Raw genomic sequence first — 6,000 nt, 5'->3', positions numbered from 1 at the left:
GAGGACTCTAATCAGCTAAATTCCCCCACTTCTGATCACAACTCTGCCTGTCATAGAAGTGCCACTGATCATTCAGTGTGCAAATTACACTTGTCATCAGCAACGCCGCCCCGAGCAGTCAGATGCTGTAAAAACACGTGAGACGTAACCGTGGAAACTACACTACTTTTCCTTGCCCACGTCACATGAGCATCATAACAACACTACTAACTCTGTAATGGATACCAAATGTCTGAGCAGCAACAATGCCAAGATGTCACAAAGCGTTTTTGCAGGCTGCAGTGGTGAATAAAAACTAAATATTAAACACTTATAATGTGGGGAAAAAAGGTGACCTGCTGCCATAAATGCTGTTAAAAGCATCTTAAAATGTTATAACTATTAAAAATCAGATTCCAGCTGGACGTTTTACCCTGGAATGCATATTTTAATACATAAGCTGAAGTGTCAAATCACAAAATACTAAACACAGATGCTTGAGCTTTAGTCAAAAAGCATTTTGCCAAACCTCACATGCACTTACTCATCATATCTGGCATTAAAGGAGAACTTGTGAGACACAAACTGCTTTATTATAACTCGTATGTGTGTGTTTATAGCAGACTAAATCAAAGAGTATAGTTCTGCGAGCCGAGCGGTTCTTAAGCGAAGAAAAAAACAACTAAACATGACTTCACTTCAGGTCTGTACCCGACCGGTCACCATGGTGATGCGTGTGATTACACTTAACACTGCCTCTGCCCGAGGCCAAATGGGCGGTGGTGTGTGTATGTGTGTGTGTGTGTGTGTGTGTGTGTGTGTGTGTGTGTGTGTGTGTGTGTGTGTGTGTGTGTGTGTGTGTGTGTGTGTGTGTGTGTGTGTGTGTGTGTGCAGGTCCATGTGTTTATGCCTGCAGACCAGAGGGTGTGTCCTGCTGTTTGAATCATGACCACAGTATTTCTCTCTGTAGTACAAACACTGGTTGGTAGGACTGGGAAATTTCCCTGTTGCCAAAATACGACGCCTAACAGGCGGAGAGCGTTGGAGACTGTTGCCACAATTAACTTTATACAACGATAATCTGATTTAGTAACAACTTCTGGCACTTGTGGTGTTTGTAATCACTATGTTGGTAGGCAGATTAGCAGATTTTAAAGCATCACAGCGTTCATTTTTCAGATCTGTGAGATTCCGGAGATGTGTAATCAATCACAGTGAAGTCTGAGTTATTTGGTGACAGTGTTACATTATTGTTGTGCAGTTTAAAGCTGCTCCCGTCTCTATTTATATATCAACAGTGTATCATATTACTATTTGTGTAGCCAGGCGGCAAACATCCGGTTCTGCAGAGCGAAGCCAATGAAGAAGTGTCTTAAAACCAACAGGTGACATCACGATGACTTATTACCCGACTCTGCAGCTCCACCGAGCATTTTAGCATCTTTCAGCTCATTTTTTTGGTTCTAGGTTCCACAACTTCTGCCGTTTTCTCACACAAACTCCGTAGAATCAATTGTTCTGAGTTCGGATAAACGACCCCTACTTCCAACTATCAGATGTTTGTATACCTCCTTTCTTTTTGCACCAGTGACATTGAAATGTCCTCAACACGCCCCACTCGCTTGCACCATGATTTATCTGGACAATGAGCGCCATATATGCTCAACTGGACATTACACAGACCTTTTGTAGAAGAGAATTGGCAGGGTAAAAAAAAATCTGTTGAATGTCCAGTTCAAATCGGACATGCGTTCTTAAATACAGCTCCTCTACATGCTCTATTACTTCCATTTCATTGTTGTTGTGTTTTTATGTTCATATACTTACTTTTGTATATATATTTATATTTATTTACATTTATACTTATATATAGAAGTTAAATGTTTATGCCTCCCCATCCTACTTTGCTGTCCTCGTTCTAGCTTGTGAACATAGTGGTGCATTTAATCTGCTTTGGATATTCACATGATATGGAAATAACTGAAGTATGTAGGATCACAAGAAAAACACTTTAACTGCCATCACAATTTTAAAACATAATAGAAAACTGCTTGGCTGTGAAGAAAAAAAAAGGTGGGTCACCTTTTCGACCTTCAACAAAGTCTGACGAATGAACATGTTTTTAACAGATTAGCAGAAGTTAACTGGTCAAATATTCTGGCAGGATTTGGTTATGAGTATCTGCATATTGTATAACTTTACAGTTCAACGGGTTTGAGTGTCTTCATGGATCTTTGGCAGCGTTTTAAAAGGTTGGCGAGGACAGAGAGCAGACGGGTGGTTAAAGTGGACGGGCCTGTTTTCTAATTGTGCCGCCGCTTTATGACACACAGCCTGATGTTTGTTGTGGTCTGCTGTTGCATCCTGGCATGACGTGTCTGTTCTCCTCTTCCTTCTGGGAAGCAGTCACATGTGAAAAAGAAAAACAAACAAAGTAGGAGCTATAGTTATTGTTTTATTCATTCTCCTCCACTGCATCTAGCAGCAGCAGCATGTTGTATTTGTGACTTCCAAAGATGAAAGTAGGTCGTCCTTACAAGGAGCACCTGAAGGCATCATTAAGGAATGGGTCAGGGTGTCTATTTATAGCCTCAACACTTCTCTGACTGTTTCCTGCTGCTTGTTGACTCTCGGCCAGTTTTTCTTTTGTTGTGTCTCGGTTCATTTCAGGGTTTGTTATGTTCCAGCGAAGGAGACTTTCCCTTTTACATCACCGTGTTTGAAATATAATGACTCAAACTTTCCACAGATATGCAGTCAGCTGAGCTGGACAGTCGATGAGCAGCAGAGATAAAGAAAGTTTTGCAATATGTGGAAAGTGACGAGTTTTAAGAAAAGATTACCTAAATGTTTTTTCATCTTTTTATCTAGAGCCTCTTTCCTACTGGACAAAAAAAAACCCATCAACACCCAGAAAAGTGACAATTGCTATTTATTCACAAGAAAAATGACTTAACACCCTGGTCGGTTTGCTAGTTTTTGCATCTTCCAGGTGCAATGCTGTGAGGCACTTTAAAGTGAATATATGGCCTAATAAATAAAAAAATTAAGGATTTAGACAATTGTTGTCATTTATAAATGTACACAGCATACAACTGATATTCTCTCCTTAAAGTCACCAGACTCCATTTGGAAAACAGTCTTTTTACTTTGATATGCTTCATTTAAACTCGACAGATACAGAATGAAACTCATCAAAACCGTCTTGTTTAGTCTTTCCACTGTTCCAACTATGACCAGCTCTGGTTTGGTCGAAATAAACCCTCAATTCACAGAATTAGATGGGAAAAGAAATAGCCGTTATATTAGCTTTTTAAAAAGTGATATGGGAGAAAACCACGCACCAGTTAAAAGCCTCAATGCATGTGATCAGGAAACATGACCCTGAATACAGTCAATGTGGATTCATAATGGCAGGCAATGATGGGTGACGGTCATCACAGCTGACACATTTTTATTCTTTCTCCTTATATTGTCATGTTATGGGTTTTTTTTCTTGTTAATTTGGGAAGGTGGTTTTTCTGAGTTAGTTTTAACAATCAGAAACCTTAAATTACAAAAGATTGAGACTAAATGATGCCCCAGATACCAACCAGTACTCTTACATCACATTTAATTTGAGGTAATTTCATTCAACACAATTTAATTCAATTTATGCACCATGTATGTATCTGGATAAACACTCAAAACAAAAACCTCTAACTGAAGAAATAAGCACAACTTTACCGTCGAGAGGTAAAATTTGAGACAAAAAACTCAAATGAAAACTGACCAGATTGACCAGAAAATATGATTTAGAGTTTAATTTCTTACTCCGTCAATGTGTGTTCTGAAGAGTGACCTTTTATAACTCTGGCTGTGAATTTTCACAGGACAGGAAGGCAGGAAGTGTAGTGAAGGAGAAGGGGAGGGGAGGAAACAGGACGAAGACAGGAAGGAAGGAGCTGAACAGGACAGGGTGGGAGAGAGAGACAAACCCACAGGAACAGAGACAAATGGGTGGAACAGGATGAGATGCGTGTAAGCTGCATTGGAGGATTTGCTGAGCTTTTTTTTTCTCAGCAACACCCATTGATACACTCCGTCCGTCTCTGTGGATCCGTTACTGATTCATTTTTTTATGAGAGTTATATGATGTCCAGAGGATTTGTTAGCCTCTGTCAGATTTCCTTTTCCTTTGATTGACAAACAGATCAAATATGATTCTTGGAAGAGTGACACAGTCTGTTTGATGAAGGTTGAGAAATCTTTGTGTCCTATAACCATGGATGGATTACTGAATGGGACGACCAGCACACAGGCCCAGGGGCCCAAAGTGTCATCATGGTCTTCACCTACAAAATGACACTCATAGAGAAACGTACCAACCAGGAAGAGATGTCCACAAAGACACATAAAACGACTGCAAATAGACACAAACAAAATTATAAGAGATGCAAAAGTTGCAAAGAGACAAATAAATACTCCCAGCGACTATGGAAAGGGACAAAACAACTACTAAGACACACAAAATGATGACAATGAGACAGAAAGCATCTATAAAGGGACTCAAAACAACCAAAAAGAGACACAAAATGACAAAAAAGAGACACAAAATGACTACAATCACTCACAAATCAACCACAAAGAGACACAAAATTACAACAAAGTGACTCAAAATGACAAAAATGAGACACAAACTAACTAAAAAGAGACTCAAAATGACCAGAAGGGGTTACACAACCAGAGACAAAACAACCAAAAAGAGACTCAAATGAACAATGAGACACAAAGCAACTACAAAGGCACTCAAAACAACTACAAAGAGACTCAAAACAACTACAAAGAGACACAGAATGACAAGAAAAAAGACACAAAACTACAAAGGCACTCAAAACAACTACAAAGAGACTCAAAATGAGAAGAAGGGGTGACACAACGTCAGACAAAACAACTACAAAGTGACACAAAACAACAACAAAAAGAGGCTTCACAACTCTAAAGTCAGTGTGTCTTCCTCCTTTGTAGAAAAGGTTGTTGTATAATGGAAGTCTGAGCGACAGTTTACTGCAAACTCAGGCAGTAGTAGTTACCATGACGACTAATCTTATACAGATGTGTACCAGTAACTCCTCTTCTGTCCCAATAAGACCATTTCTCAACATTTACAGCCAGCTTTCCTCTTTTTTTTTTCTAATATTGCAACCGTCTCTTCATTGATCTTTAACCCAGTATCAAAACATCATTATTTTAAAAGATTTGATTTAGAGGCGTCATGTTTACCAACTTTTGTCAAACTTTAAAAAACTGGAATTGGAAAGAAATAAGTGTCATGTAACCATAAATAGATTAAATAGTGTCATGTAACCATAAATAGATTAAATAGTGTCATGTAACCATAAATAGATTAAATAGTGTCATGTAACCATAAATAGATTAAATACTGAATATTAAAAACGCTATATATACACAACCTTCACAGACTCCAATGTGTCACCTGAGACCTTGTTCTTGCCCTTTAACATTATGAATGAATATTACCCCGGCAATCACTACACACAGAAAATGAATAAAAACACATAAACCAAAACTACTCTGTGATGAATATTTAGAACAGATACACAATAAAAAATGCAATTAATTCTGGCAAATTCTTTTTGATCACATCTTTAAAAACTGCACATTGTTATGTAGTATTTGTGTCTTCAAAAAATAATAAATATATGTTTTTGTTCATAAATGTGACTTTAACAATACAAAAAAATATTTGTTTTATGTTTGTTTACCCTTAAGGCTGTTGGAAACTACACTTTCTATTCAAAAAAAGGCTATAAAGACACTTTATGTATGTATGTTTTATAATGTTTTTGTCTATTGTGATATACCCCTGGCTGTTTTGCTCCATATTGAATTTGCTTATGTTCCTCTATTTTTTTTTTACCATATTTTAATTGTAATTTTTTATATATTCTATTCTTAAAAATATATCTTATACTATTGCACTGTGTTGATTGTCAAACACCAAACACCAACCCAAGTTCC

Source organism: Anoplopoma fimbria, chromosome 9 (assembly GCF_027596085.1).
Source record: "Anoplopoma fimbria isolate UVic2021 breed Golden Eagle Sablefish chromosome 9, Afim_UVic_2022, whole genome shotgun sequence".
In the NCBI taxonomy this organism is placed as follows: domain Eukaryota; kingdom Metazoa; phylum Chordata; class Actinopteri; order Perciformes; family Anoplopomatidae; genus Anoplopoma; species Anoplopoma fimbria.
This window is presented reverse-complemented; position numbering follows the sequence as displayed.